At 44.6% G+C, this 23,282-nt stretch overlaps 1 long non-coding RNA gene across 4 annotated transcripts; it reads left to right on the plus strand.

The window, feature by feature from the left end:
• Positions 1–3,972: 3,972 nt before the first annotated feature.
• Positions 3,973–23,050, plus strand: LOC123138494 (uncharacterized). Of its 4 annotated transcripts, none has more exons than XR_006469185.1 (7): positions 3,973–4,556; positions 4,706–4,831; positions 5,892–7,509; positions 7,598–7,686; positions 20,967–21,050; positions 22,234–22,310; positions 22,683–23,050. It is a non-coding gene; the product is annotated as an uncharacterized lncRNA (long non-coding RNA). The 4 variants fall into 4 exon arrangements; XR_006469188.1 differs by having other exon boundaries at positions 20,977–21,050; XR_006469187.1 differs by having other exon boundaries at positions 3,973–4,493.
• The last annotated feature ends 232 nt before the right edge of the window (positions 23,051–23,282 follow it).

The following is a 23,282-nucleotide window of genomic DNA, read 5'->3' on the forward strand; positions in this document are numbered from 1 at the left end:
AGAACCACCAAAGGATAACGGGATTCAGAAGCAGGGTATCTCTGTCTCCCGTTGGGCTGCCGGCAAGAGCACCAACAGAACAAATTGGGGTGCAGAAGGAGATCCCCTGTATATCCATAGAAAGATGCTGATAGCTTGAATATGATTTATGATTTTTACTAATTAACTATATATTTGCTCTAGCTGAGTTGTCACTTGTCAGGCCACAAGTTTGTTCTGACTTTGTAATCATACACTAATGGAAAACATGCAAGCAGTACAGTATAGTTGATTATTTCTTCTCTATAAAGTGTAGCTTATGTTATATTTATACTCTGTAATCCGTACTAAACTCAAGCTGTGAAATTAGTAGGACAGGATAACTGTTGAACTGGTAAATAGCTCTTGAGCATGGTTAAATAGCAGTACTACTATTTGTTTGTTAGCACAGGTGTGAGCTCTCCTATTAACTAAACAACATCATACAAAAGGAAGGAGATCTACGAAAGACACAACTTCCTGAAACTATAGTAGAAAAAAGTAAAATGAGCATATGTACATGAGCCTGTATCATCTGACCGGAAAGCAAAAAAAAAAGCAAAGTTGCCTGAGTGGGCATACAATTCTGCTTAGTAGGCATTCAGTTCTTCTTAGTAGGCATTGATAATGTACTGAGCTGTTGATATTAGAGCTCAGTCTTGGCGTCCCTAAGATATATGAAAGCCGGCCGTCGTTGCAGGGGCGTATGGCGGCGAGGAAGCGGCGGCGCACGCCTACAACCTGGCGGAATTGAAGTACTGGGGCCATGACACCATCCTCGACTTCCTGGTACCGCTTCCAAGCTACTCCTCAGTGTGTTGATATTATTCATTGACGCGGAGGCATGCCTAGGACTTGCACAATGCAAGCACACGTACCTGACTTCTTAATTGGATTTTGACGAACCTTTTGCAGCTGTCTAGCTACGACCAAGAGTTGAAGGAAATGGAGGAGCAATCCAGGGAAGAGTACATCGGTTCGCTCCGTAGGTACACAAATAACTGCAAATTTTGACAAGTAGTTCTTTTCAGTTAATTGTGCTGATTATGAAATACCAATTAAAGTTATTTTTCTTGCTATAGGGTTACTAAATGAGTAGTAGTAATATCCATTGCGGAGATGATATCCATATTTTATTGTGTTGCTACTACTTTCCTTCATTTTTCTATCCTGCATTTCCAATATACATCATACATAATACATTTCCAGTCTCTAAATCGGTAGACAGGAAAAAATAGCTAAACATAGTTGTGAAGTTTTGGCTGTTTTTTGGACTGAAGACATATAACATCTGTTGTATCTCTAAATGCATAATGTTCTCTTTCCTTGGCAATGTTTGCAGAATATATATATTGTAGAGACAGTAATATTTGTGCCTTGTAAGAATAGGTCTGCTGTCAAGTGACATCATGCAACATAGATTTAGAACGAAGAGTAAGATATGTTTCTGTACAACGACTACTGGATCGATAGTACAAAATAAATAGCTTGAATGGATTTAGCATTAAGAACAAAATAAGATACGAAAATTCTAAAGCTACCCTTCTTGTGGATCGACTGATAAATCCATGTATAATATTTTGAGAAAGAGTTAAATCCGTATATGCTGTTTGAGTGCCTTTTAATTAAGATACTAGACTATGTTGGTACACATATATTTGGATGCTTGTGATTGGCTGGAAAGAACTGAAACTTGGATTTGTTGTTGGACTAAATTGAGTAGTCATAGCCTTTTGGCTGATGCTTCAGTATACCAAAACACTTGCTATTTTTCATGTTCTTGTACGTGATGGGTTTAGGACACAAACAATTATTTGTTTTATTTACGAAAAACTTTTGCTTCAAGATTACAATATGTTGAATGCCTTCCGTGCTTGGTTAAAATATAACTACTGCTTATATGTGATTTCAATTCAGCTTGACCAATTTTCTTTGCTCTCCTTTTTCCCTCCCTCTCCATTGAATACGACCATGTTCAAAATAAAATGCGCATTAACACTTATGAGAGTAACCGATATTTTGTTTTTGTTGGGACTGTTCTCTCTAGGTCTGCATTGATCCCACTCTCTTGCATTTTTGCTTTCACAATTAATAGGACTCCAGTAATAAAACCACATTATGAAATAATCAGCGATGTTGTTTACATCAGTGATGATGAAGGTATGGGTGTATATATAGAGTACCAGCGTCGTTGTCTCTAATTCCTATTAACGATGTTGTATCCGACGCTGGTTGTCTCAAATATTCAGGTAAGCGCTGCCATAAACGCCAATGTGCCAAAAAGACAAGGGGCCGAGCTCCATGTAGCGAACCATGTCTTTGTGAGAGGACCGTAACAAGAGGTAGCATGCTGGCCTTATGCCATTGTTCAATACTTTGCATATTAAATGAACTCTTACACCATTGTTCAATAGATTGTTCTTCGCATGTTAAACTGAACTCTTACGCATAGGACCAATATGGTGCAAACTATGGGGCAAACCATCGCTCACTATCAACAAGCGGTCAGTTAAAAGAACATAACCGTATTATCCATGATTTTTTTCTATGGCTTTATTGGTTAAACTAAAAACTCACAGCAGGTTCATGTGACGTGCCATGTGGGAAGTTGAACGACAAGACAGTCAAGTGAAGATATCAAATAGTATGCTTTAGTTGAACTGTATAGGTTCCTTATCTCTCACTGGCGCTCTGGCTTGATTTTGTTGTCTAACTCTACTCTCTGTATCTAACTTAATGTGAATTGATCGTCCTGCCTTAGCTTTGGAACAAAGAAATGTTTCTCTTTTATTACGAGCCTCCAGGTCATTTGTTCTACTGAGTAAATATTTCCTACTCACCTTGCATTTGGTATGATTTACTTTTGGAACAAAATATATGTTTCTCCTTATTCATGAGCTTCCATATCAACTGTTCTACTGAATAAATATATCATGCTTGCCTTCCTTTTGGTATATCTAATTGCTTTGCCCTTTGGCATATATAACTTTGCCAAAATTGTATGTACTGGACTTGGTTATCCTGCCTTTTTTATAATACATCCTTGATGTAGTGAGATAATCCATCCTGACCAATCTGTGTAATTCCCTTTGGGAATACTAAGCACTTTGATTAAATGCTAGGACAACGCGATGAGCCAGGCGCCCCGCGTGGATATTATAACTGCTCTGTCATGTATGACATTTGTTGCCTATTTTGGTATGATCAAATTTTATGTAAACACCGCCGTACAAAGTAACGGAAGGTTTAGATCACATGTAGTGAACCATGTCTGTGACAGGACCTTGACAAGTGATAACACCCTAATCTCCATTGCTTGCATTTAGAAACCTTTTTCAAACGATTGATTAAACATATAGAAGCAAATAATTTTTATTGATAAACATATAGGTCCACGGTTGGGTAGTTTCGACTTCCTTTGACATGAATGTGTCTATGTAGGTGAATTGAACATTTCCCCATCCGAAATCAAGCAACTACTTGATTCTGCCTTATAATCTCACATGTCGATGTTGAACTACATAATGCCTTCCTTGTATCACATGTGAATTTTTCTTCTTTTATTTTGTTATCCCGTTTGAATGCTATGTTAAAGCTGAATTCCTACTAACTTGAGCATTAACCGCTTGACCACAACATTAAGACCGGCACCCTCGCGCCAAGGCGCGCTCCTGATCTAGTCAAGAAATAAGAGATGAAGCCTCCTACAAGGCTCCTTAGAGCTCAGCGACTCTCGGCCGTCGGATCAAATTTTTGATGCATTCTGGACCGTTGGATATCGCTCCTGATCAATCTTGTCCGTCGGATCAAAAAAAGTTACTGCTGGAATGAATAGTTACCGTCTCCTTCGTGCCACCGCGCGTAATTATGCTGCCCCACCGAGGGCATTTTCATCATTTCACACGCAAACGTATAAAAGTAAGTGGCTCCCATGAGAGAAAACCTAGCCGCCGCTCCTCTCCCACTTGCGCCGCTTGCCTCCTCCTCTTCCTCCTGCCTCACCTCTCTAACCCTAGACCCGCACACGCCTCCGTCCAGATCGAAACCCACGCCGCCGTCATCTCGTTCGCCCAGCAGGCCGCCGCCGCACCGCACGAGGTGGGATGTGACCCTTGCCCCCGCCGTCTCCTCGGCCCAGCCGACCACCCCTCCTCTGTGCGCCCCCCTCCTCCTTCCCATCGGGATCGGCCGCGGCAAGCCCTCGTCCCCCACCTCGCCGCCCCCGAGCCAGAGGACGAGGGCCTCATGCGCGACCTCTTAGTGCTCTACCGCGACCCCGCGCACCCGTCACGCCTGCTCGTGATGTAGTCGCGCCTCCGCCGTGGTGCCCTCCTCGACTCCAAGCTCTCCGAGGTGCTCAACCTCGCCAGTTCCCTCGAGGGGTCCCATGACGGCTTCGAACACGCTGAGTCCACTGCCAAGGGCGCGCCACCACATCTCATCATCCAGAGCCTCCGGCGGGCGCAACCATGCTGGTACCCAGCTAACTTCTCCGTGCCTACTGCTTAGCTCAAGTGGGAGTGCTTTTTTGCTTTTAGGTAATGGGGTTGCATTGACAAATACAAATGAGGATCGTGTTCTAGTTGTTCTAGTTCCATGTTTATTGCCCAGTTTCTTAAGATCTACAGAGTATGCATGAATTAAGGTGCCTAGTTAGGCTACTGAAATTTTGCTTCTTGTCTGACAGGGGATTGTGTGCGGGGAGGAGCATCTTTTATTTTTTTCTGAATAGGAGGAGGCACATTTAGCTTATTCTTCCACCATTGTTAAAGCTACAGAAGTTGGATAGCGGAATCATAGAACTCTGCAAATAGTATGTTGTGGCTGTCTCCTTACTCAATTCATGTAGAGAGATAAGCCTCTTCACACTGTATTATACAGATGTTCAACGAATTGATTCTTCGGCATCCAAGCTAGGTTTATATGGCATCAAAGGCCATGGTTCATGATGTAATGACAGATAGTTTAGTCCATCGTAAATATTTATTCTCCATTTTTCAGTTTAGATTTTTTTCTCTTTTGAGGATATTCAGTTTAGAAAATTATTTACCATTATCTTGCAAGATAGCATAACAAAGTGTAAGAATGTTTTTCCAAGACCAGTAGGCATTCCCATATAAAATATTAATTCCCATTTGATGTCAGTTTTACATTTTGTTTCCAACTGTCAAAAGATGAATAATATCCTTAGAAATAAGACATCAGGGCTTTGTATGTGTTATTCAATGAGATACATCTGCTAAACATTTGCTATGCAGGCAACATTTGTTTATTTTACATGCTGATTTTCTTAACTGCATTAACTTCCAAAATATTTATTTTTTTATCAGGAAATATTGGTCTACTGTTGGATAAGTTCTCTCTGTAAAAAGAATTTTTTATGTTATGTACTTTGCTCCTAGAAATAATTTGATCCACCAACATTATTGATTGGGTTAGGCATTGATCAGTTAACTGTGCCTCTTCGTCTTTACCCCTTATTCGTCTCCTTCTTTACCTTTGCTGATTCAAGGATAGGCCTCAGATGATTCTCTTCCTTGCTTGTTTTTACCGGAGTATAAGTATGTGTGCCTTTTCCCTCCTGGTAGGGCCTAGGATTGTTGCTTTTGTTCCTTTCCTTGCTTTATCTGCTTGCTTCTATTTTTTGTCCCTTGTGCTTGGGATGCTAAACTTACCTGTCTAGATTAATTTATCTGCTTGGCAGACTGAACTTATCTATTTTTTGGGATGTTGGGCTTAAGAAATATATGCAAAACAATTATTTTGTCAATTAGTTCATATAATTTATCGTTTGAGTTCCACCCATTGCATTCTTCTGCTAAGTTTATTTTTTACCCAAATCTCACAGTTTGTGGATCTGTTCTTTGTTGTAGTTCTGCGCCGGTTGGACGGCGTTCAGGCGCAACCCCGGCATCCACTGAGTACTGCCTCTGCTACAACCTCCCTCGGTGAGCTCCATCTTCCTCCCGCTCCTCTGCTTCGGCTACTGTATGGGGGCATGGCCGTGGCTATGTTATGTGGTGCTTGTCTGGTTGATGCTCTATGCCCTACTCATCCATCGGTTCCTACTTGAGCTCTATAGTTGTGGATCCATGCTATTCTAGGGTTTGCATGCTGCTGTTCATGTTTACTTGCTATCATAGGAGCTCATGTGCTTCTCTGGTTTACATGTGGATGCCCTGGTCCTATAGCTATGCTTCTGGATTTGATTTCGGATGCGTTTTGGGCCGTTGGATCTTTCCCCGCCCGCTGGATCAAAAAGAGACACTTAGCTGGCGCAAGGCTATGATGATCGGTTATGGCTGTTATAAGCATGCTCTCTAGCAATCGAGGCACTTGTGGGTGTTAAGTACGACCTCCCCTTGTTTCTTTAAGCCATTTTGATCATGTGCTTATTTTAGTGGCTCTACCCTTGGATGTTCATTTCTGATGAGTGATAACCAGGGCAGTTTCACCCTTGTGAGAACACATTGATCTGGCGATGGAGACACTAGGGGAAGGGACGAAGGGTAATGATCGAGCAAAGGCGAATCTGAGGCCATGTGTGTGCTGGCTCCTGGTTAGTCAGTGCGTCAATGAGGTGAGGGAGGCCATTCTTTCTAGGGCGATGATGATTAACAGTGACTGAAATAAGTGTGCATTTGAGCAATCGAGGCACCTGTGGGTATCGAGTTGGATCCTCCCTCTTGTCTCTTGAATCCTTTTTGATCAGGTGATACTTATTGTTCTGTCCTTGGATGGCCACTCTTGTTGAGAGGTAACCAGGGCAGCTCCATTGTATAAACAAATTGATCTGGTGATAAGAGATGACGGGAGTAGGTTATGTGAACGAGTAAAGGTGAATCTGAGCCCACCATGCAATGAACCCTTTATTTGTATTTAAAGGTGTCGCTTATTTATGCTCCAGTGCTTATAGCCGTCTTGTATACAGATTTCTTCTCTCTCATATCTTTATTGCATATAATTTGTTCTTGATATTTCTTATTTGTTGTTGGTCCTTGATTTAATCTGGTTAAAAGTAGGTTGAACTTTATTATGCTAGACAGACTCGCTTCCAGTATTTATAATTGTCTTATGTAATGATTTCACTGATGTACTGTTAGCATCTTGATGTGATATTTTGGTTACTTAGTTTGTTTTTGGTTCAATTGGTCCCTTAGTTACTTCCTCGGTCCACATGGCTACCACCGAATAGATTTTCTGTATTTTTGTATATTTTGCTTAAATCCCATGCACCATTTATGCATTTTCTATACATTTTTAAAATTCTCAGCTTTATGAAAGTGGAACATTTCTGTTCTCTTGTTGGTTATAAAGATAACAGTTCGCCGTCTCCCTTATCCCGCGTCGTCGCCTGCCTCTTCTCCTCCACTCCTCCTTTCGTTTTGTTGCTCAATCCTCTCTGTAGTCCTGCTCCCTGGTCCATGAGTCGTCGCTGGGTTGGTCGCCGAGGGGCTCCGATGGCGGCGCGCTGGGGTGACGCCAGCTAAGGTGGTTCTCCTCTCGGTTCTTTCCTCTTTTCTGTGTTTGAATTGTCATGGTTGACCAGTTTTTGATCTTGGGTGTCTATTACTTGCAGGTCCGTTGTTCTCCTCCTCACTTGGCCTAGATTTGCTGTGCCGCTGGTCGATCTATGCTGGTCTTCGCGTTTTCATCAGGAAACTACAGGTCGACCTCTCGTTTTCCTTATCTATGTTTTTATGTTTCTTTTTGTCCGTGTGTATTGCTCGGTATGGTGTGTCCGTCGATCATATGGGTGTGGACGGTGGCAAATCAGTGAATTTGTTTGGTTTCTTCTTGTATTGGCTGGGTCCTCGATTTTGGTGGTTCACATTTGTCTCTTTATGTTGACGGAGATGAATGGTGGTGTCCTCCGGTTAGATTTTAGTAGTTCTCGATTGTGCCTCCTTTGTTTTCTTGTGCGTGACAGGTGTTTTTTTCTTAGTTGTCTGGATCTTGCTAGGGCCGGGATTCTCTCTCTATGATTGTAGTGAGATTTTCAGAAGAGGTCAATGTACCGGGGTATGCGCCTTTTGGACTAGTTTGATGACATTATCCTTTTGTCAGGACCCCGACTCAATGCCACATCGATCTAGCATGTAACACCTCATATCACTTTGCGGCCTCACGCACGGTATTCCCACGGGTGTCGCCTTACCTTTGCCCGGGACCGTTTGCGCCTTTTGGCACACGTATATGACAGTGTCGCTAGCATCCATATGATAAGGAGCCCGGGCTGACATGGCTAGTCGTAAACCCAAAGCGGCACAGACTTACAGGGACAGGCATCCATGACCCAGCATCGAACGTGTCGGTCATCAGCGAGTGAATCCAGGCTGTAGCACTGGGCTAGCAGGACTCCGGTGAACCGGGCTGTAGCGGGCTAACAGGACTCCGGTATTCACCGCGTGACATTTCCCCGAAGGGACAGACACAGGAACGAAGAAGGACACATGCCGGCCAGCCTAAGTGTTCCGGAGCAGTAGCAAGCTACCATGGCTCGGTGGAAACACTAGGAGACATTTCCCCGTAAGAGAGGCTACTAAAGATAAACAACTAGATGGTCAGATCCCACACATACCAAGCATTTCAATAACATACACACAATATGCTCGATATGTGCAAATACAACGTGGCATCACAACATGACTCTATGACTCAAGTAATCTATTCAATAGGCTCCGAGGAGCGAGATATTACAAACATGGGTCTCATGACCCAACATTCAGAGCATACAAATCAAGCACAAGCGGAAGCTATCATGTCTGAGTACAGACATCTATAAATGAAAAAGGCTGAGAAGCCTGACTATCTACCAAATCCTGCCGAGGCACAAGATCGTAGCTGAGGTAACAAGCTAAACGTCGAAGACCACGCGGAAATACTAGTGAGACTGAAGTCTCTCTGCAAAAACATAAAATAGGCAAACGTGAGTACAAATGTACCCAGCAAGACTTACATCAGAACTATCTACATATGCATCATTATCAACAAAGGGATGGTGGGGTTTAACTGCAGCAAGCCAGCTTTGACTCGATGGCTATCCTGAACTATGACTGCGAGTAACTTTTTTGAGGTGGCGCACACGAGTCCACATATTCACCATATCAGTACACCACTATGGATCCGCTCCCGTCTCCCTACGAGAACGCCATCCATAGCACTCACGCTTATCTTGCATATTTTAGAGTATCCACTTTCACTTGTCTATGAACTGATATAAGCAACCCAGAAGTCCTTTTCCGCGGACACGGCTATTCGAATAGATTAGGTTAACCCTGCAGGGGTGTACTTCTTCACACACGCTCTCACCACTTACCGCCGTTTACACGACATGTACTCGGCAACCTTCAAGCGGAAGCCCAACGTGGGTGTCGGCCACGACCTACCTAATCACCTAAGTCTCTAGTCCAGGTTTATCGCCTATTCGGATTCCATCCATGAGGAGATCCGGCCGGAGTTTCGCTCACAGCCCCAAACGATGTGAACAGGGTTCCCGAGACACCAAACGGGCGCCCGGTACACCGTGCCACGTGCCTACCGCATCACAGCCCACCCCTACGGTCAGCGCTGCCCACGGCCTCCAGCATACTACAAACACCAGAAACTACTTGCAACTCCTGGACAGAGGACAAGGGTGATCAAGAAGCCGAGAGGGTCCATTGGTTTCGGGCCCAATGCGTGGTAGTAGCTGAATCATGGATCACAAACACAGAACTCAGTTCCTGAGGACGGCTGCAATGAGACAACCCACCATGTACTCCTACATGGCCTCTCACCGCTACCTTTACCAAATCGTGTTCACACACTTAGCTCACACACAGTAGGACAGGTTCACACGCCTCTGATTCATCCCCGATGAATCAGACCTGACTCAACTCTAAGCAATAGCAGGCATGACAAACAAACATGAATGAGTAGGCACATCAGGGCTCAAACAACTCCTACTCATGCTAGTGGGTTTCATCTATTTACTGTGGAATGACAGGTCATGCAAAGGATAAAGGGGTTCAGCTACCGCAGCAAGTAACAGATGAATCGATGTTGTCCTAATGCAGTAAAAGAGAGCAGGAGCGAGAGAGTGGGATTTTATCGGAATGAACAAGGGGGTTTTGCTTGCCTGGCACTTCTGAAGATAGCATTGAGTCTTCATCAGTGTCAACGATCACATCATCGGTATCACGTCTATCGAGAGGGGACAAATACCGGCAACACAGAAGGGAACACAATCAATGCAATGCGCAATATGATGCATGATCATGACATGGCAAAATGAATGTGTTTTGGGCTAATGCAACTAGCAACAGATTAAATGAAGTTGGTTTGAATACAAGATTCAAATTCAAACTCCATATGTGATTATTCAAATGCCATTTAATTGATTTGTGCTAAACAGCACCTATAAGTTGTTCTAACATGCATGAAAATGGTACAGATGGATTCCTTGAATTTTTCTGATAATTTTTCATATATAAATTATTTAATTTGGAGTTACGGTTAATTTTCTATGATTTATAGAAGTTTTAGCTATTTTCTGAAATTATTAAATCATTTAAGATTATTTAAATTCCAGAAAATACTTATTGCGTCAGCCTGACATCATCATGACGTCAGCAGGTCAACAGGGCGCCTCCAGGTCAAACCTGACCAGTGGGGTCCACTGGTCAGTGACCCAGGGCTGTTTAGCTCGCTGACAGGTGGGGTCAGGTCAACATCCACGTCATCATGGTCAACTCTGACGTGTGGGTCCACAGTGATTAGATAATATTAAACAGAATTTAAACTAGTGTTAGTTAGGGGCGTGGGCCCAGTAGTCAGTGAGAGGGGGGGGTTAGTTAGTGGGGTCATTAGCGCTAATTAAGTGACACGTCGACTTCGCCGGAGTTCGGCCGGCGACGACCAAAACTGCGGCGGGAGCTCGCCGGAGTGGCGCTGCGAGCGGTTTTGGGCCAAGCCAAGGGCACCAGAGGGTTGCCCTTGCTTGCGCGCATCCAAAGGAGGCATGCGGGAGGCGCGGGGTGGCCGGAGCTCGCCGGAGTGGAGGCCGCGGCGGCTGCCGGAGCTCGGGTTTGGGCGGAGCGAGGTTAGTGCTGCGGCTTGCAAACAAGCTAGCTGCCACGCTAGCGTTGCTCCACGGGTCGTTGCGAGTGCAACGGATGCACGCGCGGGGCCATTTGGTCACCGGGGCTTCGCCGGCGACGAGTCCGTGCGGCGGAGCGTCTCGGCTCCGGTAGAGGGGGCGGCTAGAGCTCGAAATCGAACTTGGGGTTAGGGGGAAACGGAGCAGGGACTCACGGGGATCGTGCAGGGAGGGTCAGCGAGCTCGGGGGCGCGCCGGAGTGGCCGAATTCGACGGAGAACGGCGCCGGGGCCGAAGCTTGGGGATGATGACGATGGCGGCTGCTCGGGGCCCTTCTGGTCGCGTGAGACGTCGAGGAGGTCGAGGGAGGCACTGCGGAGCTCTGGGAGGCGTCGGGGAGGCGAGAGGGGGATGGTGGCCGCGGCGAACGGCGTCGGTGGCGACGGCTCCGTTCGGGTCCGAGGTGCGGAGCGAGAGGGAGAGCAGGAGAAGGGGATGAGCACGGGAGGGAGTTGAGAGAGGCCTGAGGGAGCCGCGTGGCATCTCCAGGGAGTAGCGGAGGCAAGCAGGGAGGCAGGAGGTGGCCGAGGCGGCATCGGCGCTCGCCACCGAGCTGCTTCGGTGCGAGGGGAGGAAGAAGACAAAGGGGAGGAGGTGGGCTGGGCCAGCGGGAGGAGCTGGGCCGGCTACAGGTAAGTGGCCCAGGTGGGCTGCAGGTAATGTTTCCCTCCCTCTCTCTGTTTTTCCTATTTTACCTCTGTTTTCTATTTTTCTGACATTTGTTTGATTTAACAAATATATTAAATCATTTAATTTTATTATGCCAATTTTTGTAGGGGCTAATGGTATTATTCCAGAGCTCTTTTATAATTGGCATAATTTTTGGACCATATTTCATATATATAGAAATATCTTTCCAATGCAAATATTTATCGAATTAATCCAAATGGCCAAATTAAATGTCCATGAGCTCCTAAAAATATTGTTTTGATTTTTATCTCTGTCCAATATTTTCAGAGGGCAACATGAGCATTTTCTTGGACCCTTTTGGGGAATTTTTTTATTTGGGTCATTTTCAAAATGATTCTGAGGGTTCCACCAATCCTCATTTCAAATTTAAATGAAATTTAAACATGATGCACACATGAAGCTAGCCTAGAGCATTACCAGAAGCTAGGGATGTGACAACTCACCCCCACTAAACAAGAATCTCGTCTCGAGATTCAAGCGTAGGGTAGGATGAAGGGGAAACGCAAACTAGTACAATCTTCACGATCCAGGTTGCACTTCAAATGAACGTTGAGTTGAACACCATCTTTGTCTTGTCGTCTTGCTCTGAGAAATCCTGCCAACATGACATGGAGGGAAGAAGGAGACTCTAGAAGGGTCGATCTTCTCGAAGATCGAACAACTCACGGAATGAGACATAGGACCATCTCTCGGGTTGAGACACGAGATACACATCAAGAGGGGTGGAAAGAAACGGATGACGAAGGTTCACTAGGTGGACAACAATTCCACACTTAAGAAGGTGGTAATCGGTTGTCAACGTAGCGAGGAGTTGAGTTGCCATGATACCACAACGAGACACCTTCGGAACCGTGACTCGTAGATATCTCCCCTTAAGTGGCAAAAGAATTACCTTTGATTCAGAGATCATTGAAACTCTTTATACCAGCTTAAGGCAAATCATAATCGATCATTTAGAGGGGTTCGGTAGAATGGCATACTCAAACTTGGATGATGTGGATTACCTTGTTGAAGACAACGTAATGGATGAATTTTGCTTATCACCGGAAATGGAAGAGACCCATGGTAGAATGGCACATTGGCGGTGCCAGCTGGGAACAAAATGCAAATGCTGGGAATGATTCTGGTAACTGGGGAAGAACCCAACAATAGAGAGTGAATTCACTGTTGGAGTGGTTATAGCATAACCGAGGAAATCTGGGGCAATCCCAGCTAGTGCCGATGATAAGACGTAGCGCTTGTGCGTGCTCTCAAGAACTTGAGCATTTCCACAATCATCAAGGTTTTATCAACAACCGCGTCAAGGGTGCTGACAACACAACATACTACCATGATGAATAGCGATGGACGATGCAGATGCGAAGGAGGATAACACTTTCTCAGATTTCACCTTAGCGAGGCCAAGCAAATAAAATCTAGATGATCGACTGAGAGACATTTAGCACTCCGCTTCTAATGTTCTCCTTGATGTGCTAGTATAACCCATTCATAGATATGGTTTGATATCTAAAACATCAAGTAAAAGGTCGGACTTCGGGAACACAAAAATCCATACGGGCAACTAGGGAGTAAATCCTACGAAATCCCTAGGGGGGGGGTGGCCAACTTCCTCAAACAAGATACTATAATAATAGGTCTACCGGATGGGTGTGTTGGCCACGACATCCACCTTACCGGTTATCGAGAGACCAATATTATAGTTCTTAGGGAAATGTTCCAACCATCATATCTGCCTGAGATTCAGCTCTGGTTGGTGTTAGGATATTCCAAGCTCATCGAGTCTTAGGAAGAAAAATGAAAGTTTGCAACACAAATCGACGAGATGACGTTGCGGGATTCTCGGGAGATGAACTACGATAGCAAGCTCCAAAACATGAGCTGGTTCTGCTACAAACATGTGAACACGTTGTCCCAGACAAGCATGACCACGTGGTAGTCTTATAATAAAACACTACCGAGTTCAGGAGGGGGAACCATCAACGAGGGTATCGAAGTTCTTTCATAAGTCCGGATTAGCTCTTATGAAGGAACTCCTTCTCCTTGAACAAATCAATCAGTGGCTTGGTGTGCTAGGGATACATATAGATTGAAGGTTGCAAGTCTTCAAAGCACAGCATTCTTCGCACGTGTGCATGACTGATTTGGAATGATTCCAAAGAAAGCAACATTGACTTTCTCGAATCCACGGCGGCAACTTGCATCAGATGCACATGAATTAAAGGAAGTCACTACCTTCATCCAAACATATGCTTCATGAGCTAGCATGAACAAATGCTTTCAAAAGTTTCCAACACTAGCTTAATGTTCAGCAAAATTATGGAGAAGACAAGGATGTTGTCAATGGGCACAACAACAATTCATCTGGGTTTCCTTTTAAAAGGAATTCCATAGTTAAGTGAACAAGTGATAGCATTGGTCAGACCTAAAAGATATAATGGTGTATGCTCGAGGGATCAACCACGAATAAGACAACATTACGAGCATTGTTGGTACTGATTTGATTTGACGATAGCCCACACTCAAATCAAAGGATTGATAAGACAATAGGTCCAACAACTGATCACAAGGACCAATCGATGAAGATATCATCTTTCTTCAACACACACTACACAAGAATATCCCTTTGGATGAACTAAATCGGGCAAGCTTCTATCTTCCAACTCTCCAAGTTGATGCATAGCTTAACCAACTAGCTCAGGGGTATCCAACACGGATTCTTGGAGAAAGGGTGGTTTACAGGATAAACCAACTTGATCACGAGCTTAACATAACAGTCAGGCGACAACCTGGTGATACTTTCGAGAAGATATTCGGAAAATCACGAACCACCGATATGTTACTAAGCTCGAGAACAATCTTGCTTTTCAGAGCAAGATGATATGATCAAATGAGCGAGGACTTGACAAAATCCTAACTCATCAATCAAAGAGTGCACCAGGAAATAAAGACTAGGTAGCACGATCAATCTTAGAATGGTGATTCAATAACCAACATACTAAGAATAAGATTATTGTCCATTAACTACCAAGCAATGGGGTTGCTAGGAGTATTGAGTTCACACATCATGATTCACTTGTCGGCACTCCGGCTGCAACAACACGGAACCGAGGAATGAACAATGATGGCAAGAAGTATCACTGTACCAAGAGTTCATAGGATGGTGTGCAATTCCTATAACAATCCCGATATAAAGATGGTAATACTTCAGGGTAGAACAGGATCAAAGGCTGGATTAGCAATTTGATCTGCGGGGCACAACTTCTTTGACCCAATCCTGGATATGGAAGAGGTACTGGAGTTTGTTTCTCCTAGTCATTCTGCGATAGAATGGCTTGACGGACCACAAGAGTAATAGGCATCGATAAACGAACGCACGCATACTCTTGGCTATCAATTGATAGACGAGGGTCAGAATGCAACTAAAGAGAGACAACTCAAGGAACATATGATTTTCTGAGTTGTGGATGCATGGTTTAGCATGTCGAACGAATTCCACATGTTTCTTCCGGATAACCCATGCAGAAAAGTAGAACTGGCAGAGTCACAATATATAACGGAGAACTCATCAAGAATAATCCTGTTGTGATATTTCAGTTCAACGAGGAACTTCTGCCATAAGTAGTTCATGGTATTTGGAAGAAGAAGATACCACGGACTTCAAGGACTATCGCAAAGGTTACTAATATCCTAAAGGCACTAGCAATTACTATCAACATGAAGTAGGTAGAGTGAATCTCGGGTTCAGAACCCAGGAGTAGAATACCTACTACTAAGTAGCATCACGGGATGCTTCCGAGAATAAAGGCCAGAATCTTCACACTAGGACACAAATCATGGCTAGACCACTAGATGATCCCCTAAGCACTTAGGGTCATAATAATAATTCCAACATATATGTCGAGGCAATAATTACCTCAACACACCGATTAGTGTGGTTAATCTGGCCCATGGGAACATCGGAAACAGAAGGAAGGGATTTGCAAATGCATCGGACTATTTAGAAACCTGGGATGACTCGGACAGCATAACGGCTATAATTGCTCAAAAAGATTTGAGACAATCACAAAAATGGTGGCATAACCACTCAGAAGCACAATATCAAGGTTCCGAGATCAACAATTAACATACGGAAGTAGTAGGAACTGAACTGAGACTTAAATCCAACAATCTTACAAGTCTACTGATTAGTAACACGTGATCCTAATAGAAAGAAGAGATAGCCTAGTTCTTAATCCCCGCAGGAAAGATAAGATGACTCAGATCAGAAGGGCATGAGGTATAAGGAGTAAAAAGAGCCTTACGTTCCATCCCACAATCAATTCCCTTATATAACTAAAGAATTTCTAAACTCAACTTCGACCAGTTTGGCTTGGTAATCCTACAGGCAATCAAGCTCTGATACCAACGCTGTCAGGACCCCGACTCAATGCCACATCGATCTAGCATGTAACACCTCATATCACTTTGCGGCCTCACGCACGGTATTCCCACGGGTGTCGCCTTACCTTTGCCCGGGACCGTTTGCGCCTTTTGGCACACGTATATGACAGTGTCGCTAGCATCCATATGATAAGGAGCCCGGGCTGAGATGGCTAGTCGTAAACCCAAAGCGGCACAGACTTACAGGGACAGGCATCCATGACCCAGCATCGAACGTGTCGGTCATCAGCGAGTGAATCCAGACTGTAGCACTGGGCTAGCAGGACTCCGGTGAACCGGGCTGTAGCGGGCTAACAGGACTCCGGTATTCACCGCGTGACATTTCCCCGAAGGGACAGACACAGGAACGAAGAAGGACACATGCCGGCCAGCCTAAGTGTTCCGGAGCAGTAGCAAGCTACCATGGCTCGGTGGAAACACTAGGAGACATTTCCCCGTAAGAGAGGCTACTAAAGATAAACAACTAGATGGTCAGATCCCACACATACCAAGCATTTCAATAACATACACACAATATGCTCGATATGTGCAAATACAACGTGGCATCACAACATGACTCTATGACTCAAGTAATCTATTCAATAGGCTCCAAGGAGCGAGATATTACAAACATGGGTCTCATGACCCAACATTCAGAGCATACAAATCAAGCACAAGCGGAAGCTATCATGTCTGAGTACAGACATCTATAAATGAAAAAGGCTGAGAAGCCTGACTATCTACCAAATCCTGCCGAGGCACAAGATCGTAGCTGAGGTAACAAGCTAAACGTCGAAGACCACGCGGAAATACTAGTGAGACTGAAGTCTCTCTGCAAAAACATAAAATAGGCAAACGTGAGTACAAATGTACCCAGCAAGACTTACATCAGAACTATCTACATATGCATCATTATCAACAAAGGGATGGTGGGGTTTAACTGCAGCAAGCCAGCTTTGACTCGGTGGCTATCCTGAACTACGACTGCGAGTAACTTTTTTGAGGTGGCGCACACGAGTCCACATATTCACCATATCAATACACCACTATGGATCCGCTCCCGTCTCCCTATGAGAACGCCATCCATAGCACTCACGCTTATCTTGCGTATTTTAGAGTATCCACTTTCACTTGTCTATGAACTGATATAAGCAACCCAGAAGTCCTTTTCCGGGGACACGGCTATTCGAATAGATTAGGTTAACCCTGCAGGGGTGTACTTCTTCACACACGCTCTCACCACTTACCGCCGTTTACACGACATTTACTCGGCAACCTTCAAGCGGAAGCCCAACGTGGGTGTCGGCCATGACCTACCTAACCACCTAAGTCTCTAGTCCAGGTTTATCGCCTATTCGGGTTCCATCCATGAGGAGATCCGGCCGGAGTTTCGCTCACAGCCCCAAACGATGTGAACAGGGTTCCCGAGACACCAAACGGGCGCCCGGTACACCGTGCCACGTGCCTACCGCATCACAGCCCACCCCTACGGTCAGCGCTGCCCACGGCCTCCAGCATACTACAAACACCAGAAACTACTTGCAACTCCTGGACAGAGGACAAGGGTGATCAAGAAGCCGAGAGGGTCCATTGGTTTCGGGCCCAATGCGTGGTAGTAGCTGAATCATGGATCACAAACACAGAACTCAGTTCCTGAGGACGGCTGCAATGAGACAACCCACCATGTACTCCTACATGGCCTCTCACCGCTACCTTTACCAAATCGTGTTCACACACTTAGCTCACACACAGTAGGACAGGTTCACACGCCTCTGATTCATCCCCGATGAATCAGACCTGACTCAACTCTAAGCAATAGCAGGCATGACAAACAAACATGAATGAGTAGGCACATCAGGGCTCAAAGAACTCCTACTCATGCTAGTGGGTTTCATCTATTTACTGTGGCAATGACAGGTCATGCAAAGGACAAAGGGGTTCAGCTACCGCAGCAAGTAACAGATGAATCGGTGTTGTCCTAATGCAGTAAAAGAGAGCAGGAGCGAGAGAGTAGGATTGTATCGGAATGAACAAGGGGGTTTTGCTTGCCTGGCACTTTTGAAGATAACATTGAGTCTTCATCAGTGTCAACGATCACATCATCGGTATCACGTCTATCGAGAGGGGACAAATACCGGCAACACAGAAGGGAACACAATCAATGCAATGCACAATATGATGCATGATCATGACATGGCAAAATGAATGTGTTTTGAGCCAATGCAACTAGCAACAGATTAAATGAAGTTGGTTTGAATACAAGATTCAAATTCAAACTCCATATGTGATTATTTAAATGCCCTTTATTTGATTTGTGCTAAACAGCAGCTATAAGTTGTTCTAACATGCATTAAAATGGTACAGATGGATTCCTTGAATTTTTCTGATAATTTTTCATATATAAATTATTTAATTTGGAGTTACGGTTAATTTTCTATGAATTTTAGAAGTTTATATTCATTTTCTGGAATTTCAGAATTAAATTAAATCCAGAAAACATTACTGCGTCAGCATGACGTTGGCATGACGTCAGCAAGTCAACAGGGGCCGGCTCGGGTCAAACCTGACGTGTGGGGTCCACACGTCAGTGACACAGGGGCTAATCCCGCGTTGACTCGGGCTTTGACCCGCTACGGGGCCCGCTGTCAGTGTCACAGGGTTAGTTAGCAGGGTCATTAGCCCCTAACGACGACGCCACGTCAGCACGCCGGAGACCAGCCGACGGCGACCACAGAACACGGCGGGGCATGCCGGACTTGCGCTAGAGGCGTCAGTTTGGCGCGCTGAGGGCACCAGGGGATGGCCCTTGCTCCCGCGCATCCAGAGGACCGAGTGGGAGGTCGTGGGGTCGCCGGAACTCATGCCGGCGACGAGCTTTGGCGGCGATGGTGTTCGGTGGTGCTCGGGCGCGTCGCTACGGTGCATCAGTGAGCAAATGGAGAGGCTGGGCAGCACCTGCTAGACATGGGGAGCACTAAGAGCAGCTCAGTGAGGCCAGGGGAGCACGGAGGCTATGCGTGCAGTAGCAATGGCGGACGGTGGCTTCGGTGCTCGTGGGGAACGGCGCTACGGCACGGAGGGGAGCATGCTGAGTTAGGGGAGAGGGTCAGTGACTCACGGCGATGACGAGGGGACGCTCGGCGAGGTCGGGGACGGTCCGGAGCCGGCGAATTTGACGAAGATGGCCGGCGGTCCCGAGGTTGAAGAAGGCATCGAGGGCGGTGTTGTGGCACGTCCGGGGCCTCGTGGCTCGTTGAGGAGGTAGAGGGAGGACCGGCGGAGCTTCCTGGGGCGTCGGTGAGCCGTGGGGTGGCCGGTAGCCACGGTGGCTCTCGTCGGTGGCGGCGGCTCCGTTCGGTCGCAGGAGGGGAAACAGAGGAGCGAGGGGGAGGGAGGTCCAGAGAGCGAGGGAGAAGTGAGAGGGGGTCGGGGCTGCGTGGCGTCGCGGGAGGGACCAGGGAAGGAGGAGGCAGCCAGGCAGGGAGGAGGTGGCCTCCTCAGCCGCGCGCGTGCGAGCACGCAGCTGCTCCCACTGGCAAGAGGAAGACGGCAGGGGGGGGGAGTAGCGGTGGCGGGCTGGGCCGGTTCTGGTGGGCTGCACGGGTGAGGCCAGGTAAGTCCTTCTCTCTCTCTCTTTTATTTTTTTCTTTTGTTTTGTTTTATTTAATTTCGTTTTGCCACTGTTTTGAATTTTAAACAAATTCAAACAATGCCAAAAACTCCTCTGAATAATTTTATTTGGCTAGATGGACTTTTCCAAAAGCTCATAAAATATTTCAGGGGTATTTGAAATTATATTCTAATTATATGAATATAATTCAAATTCAAATAGCTAATGATTTAAATTCAAAGTCCCAAAAATAAATCCTTAAAAATGTTCAATATTTTGGTTGGGACCAGAACCCTTATCAAAAATTATCAAACATTTAAGAAGAGCCTTTTGGAGCAAAGAATGAGATTTCTAGGGTTTTTGCCCCTCTTTTATTTAGGGTTTTGAGGCTTCCAATATTCCTCAATTCAAGTTTCAAAAATATAGACATGATGCACACATGAAGCTAGGCTAGAGCAATGCCAGAAGTTAGGGATGTGACACCTTTGTCAGGTGACGTGTGAAAAAAATAAAGTGTTCGGTCTGCTAATTGGCCTCTGTCGATTGATTTGGTCTGCCTAAGTTATTATGGTTGGATATCCCTCTGCTTGTTATGATGGTCTCAGTGCTGGATGTTTGCCTTGTCTTAAGGGGTGGATGTTTGGTTAGGAAGAGAGTGTTGGATTTGAGCTCTGCCGGGCTATTAAGATGTTGTCCATGATGGTTGGCAACTTGGCATGGTTGGTTACAAAGAGAATTTGAGATTGTGTGCCTGATGTGTTTACAGTTCTGCTAATGAGGGTGCCTTCTGATAGAGGGTGTCTCTTGTTAGCTTCTTGCTGTGAGATTCGGTTATCTGGTGTCCATGCTTTAGGCTTTCATTCTGTGTCTTTGCATGTTGACCAACTGCTCCTGAATGCTTTTCACGCTTGCTATGCTCATCTGGTCTGCTTGTTTTTTCTTGCCACCTTCAGCTATTATGTTATGTTAGTTCTCTGCTTTAGTGATTATCTGCACTTCTCAATTACAGACTTCATTGCTTCTACATATGGTTCTCTGTTTATTAATTTGCCTTGCTTTTTTTCATGGTCCTTACTTTCTGTTTGGCAGCTTGTTTCAGTTACAACTGAGTTCTTGGGTTCCACTTTGTTGTTGGAAACTACTTACTGGTGGAGCTGCTGCTTGGTTCATAGGGTAAGTCGTGCCTTGCCATGTTTCCTATTGCTTGCTATTTAATTGTGTTTATTACTATTTATTTCATAGGCTTCTGTGTTCTTCCCTTTGTATGGTCTGCGTTGGTATTTTTCCGGTTGCTCCTTAATAATTAATTATTACAGGCATGTTTATTATCAGTTCTTTCTGTGTGCCTCTGCTGGAGGCTATTGTGAGCTATTGTCGATTGCCGTTTCATTCTTATGATCGAGAGGTGGAATCCGATGGTTGTTTGCTTGGAGGGGTGGAGATTGATATTCTTACTAGGGATGACGTGGTGCGGTGTCAAACCAATTTTTACAAGGGATATATGGGTTTGTTGTTGCAGATTACAATTACGATAGCATGTTAGCGTATAAAGGTGTTGCACAGTCGGTTCTGGTGCTTGCAGGTGTGCTTGCCCAGCTAGCCTGGCCTCTGGTACATGCAGGGGGCAGGTTATAAATACAAGTGCTCAATTACAATTATTGTATTCACAGCTGGTCAATTCGGTGTCTGGGTTCTAAAGCCCGTCTAGGAGTGTCTTAGATAGATTATGTCTGGGTCATTATATTGTTCCTTGGGTATGCTTGTAATAAAGTAGTTTCTAACAGCGTGAGAATGTTTGGTTGGATTTTCTGTAAAATGTTTTAGGAGGTGCCGCAAGATTGATATGCATTGTTCTTATATATGATTTTTGGATTATTATGTTTTGAAGTATTTTGTTATTATTATGGAATCCCTAGAAGGAGGAGTTAGATGCAACTTTTGTATCTTTTGTCCAAGTCTTGAATGGTCCAGTAAAAATCTTGGTATATGTAGTTTCAAAGCTTCATCACGTTGTGGTAGGGATTAGGGAACCTCTTATCATTTTTCTGAAACATGCGCTACTCCGCAATTTTCACAGTTATTGAGATTTCATGTGGTTACACTATGCAGAAATTGATCCAAAATGTTTGTTAATGGTTTTTGATCCAGAAGATGCGAGTTATATCCAGGAATCATAAAATTTGTATTTTGTGTGTGCTTTTAGTTAATAACCCTTCAATACATTGGAGTTTATAAAAGGTTTCCTCATAAGAACTTGACAGCTCCATGGCAGTGCCTCAACTGCGTGTGATAACTGGTAAATAAGCTATTCTCCAAAATAAGATTGTTGCTTAATCCGCTTACCACCTTATTTCAGATCATCTTGCTGTGGTCGCGTGAAAGGATGGTGTTCGTGATCTATATCATGGAAAATATTTCCTGGAATGCGTCTAGGTACCTCCATCTCTGCTCCCTCCCTACCCTCTCCATTCTATCCCCATATATATATAAAGGTTCCAAGTGTAGTAATCTGGCGTGGCACTTACATAATCATAGGATGGGTCTAGGTTTAATGCTCTATTTTCTACTCACAACCAGTAGATGAGAAACCATGTAGAAGATGTGGCATTGATGAAGTAGATTTAAAGATCAAGTTCTTTCTGGAATTTTAATTTGAGGATTAACGCAGTTGAGTTGGTTAATTATCGTACTTGCATCTCGTCTCCATGCATGTAATTTTAATGGGGTTAGTATGCTTTGTACGGACCCAAGAACAATTCCTTATAACGCTCACCATTTGTGCACTTCTTTTGGTCTTGGACAAAGGGTATGTGGAAGACTGGATTTGATATTATCCTGGAATGGCAACTATTGGTGTGCAACTGAAGAATATATTTCATGACCGAGAGATGGTATTTGGAGAATCTTAGTTTTGATATGTACATGAATCTTCTTTTATTTTGTCGTGCAACTGAAGATATGGGACTATTTGCTCTGTGTATCTCTTATAAATAAGGAAATGGACTATAGGTAAAAAAATTCTATTTTAATTATATTATGTTGTAGATGATGCATGGTTCCTGAATCTTTGTGCTTTGTACTGAACTTGATGCAAACCAGTTGTCTTATCTGGCACTGCCAATCTGGCTTTTTGAAACAAACTTTGTGATGTGCTTGCAAAATTAATTACCCTATTGACTTAGTATCCTCAGCTTACCATGTTTTTAGCATATATCTCTACTGTTTGTGATTAGTCCTAAAAGAGTGTTGTAATTTTCTTTGAATGTACAAGATTTATACACGAGTGTTGTAATTTTCTCTGGATGTACAAGATTTATACACACTGGGTCACGACGCTTGGATGGGCAACACGCGCCAAGGCGCGCTTCCGTGGTCGTATGAACGCACTGAGCTTGATTCTGTATA

Source organism: Triticum aestivum, chromosome 6B, assembly GCF_018294505.1.
Source record: "Triticum aestivum cultivar Chinese Spring chromosome 6B, IWGSC CS RefSeq v2.1, whole genome shotgun sequence".
NCBI lineage: Eukaryota > Viridiplantae > Streptophyta > Magnoliopsida > Poales > Poaceae > Triticum > Triticum aestivum.